The sequence below is a fragment of the Euprymna scolopes genome, chromosome 10 (genome assembly GCF_053919585.1).
Source record: "Euprymna scolopes isolate OS-2025 chromosome 10, ASM5391958v1, whole genome shotgun sequence".
NCBI lineage: Eukaryota > Metazoa > Mollusca > Cephalopoda > Sepiida > Sepiolidae > Euprymna > Euprymna scolopes.
This window is the reverse complement of record NC_136491.1, coordinates 21,184,339-21,184,551: the sequence shown is the minus strand read 5'-3', so window position 1 is coordinate 21,184,551 and position 213 is coordinate 21,184,339.

The window sequence follows — 213 nt, the reverse complement described above, 5'->3', positions numbered from 1 at the left end:
GTGCCGATTCAGGAGAAGTGTGGTTGGTGATTGTGCAGTCTTTGCCTCACAATTACATGCACAACTGCCCTCTACAAGGAGTCTCCTTTGTCATTCGAGACTGAATGGAGGGATCAGATTGAGCGCGGTGTATAAAAACAATTTTTTCCTAATAATTCGGTTTCAATCAAGAAATTCAAAATTGAAAGAAGCACACTAAGCGGGCATAGGTGG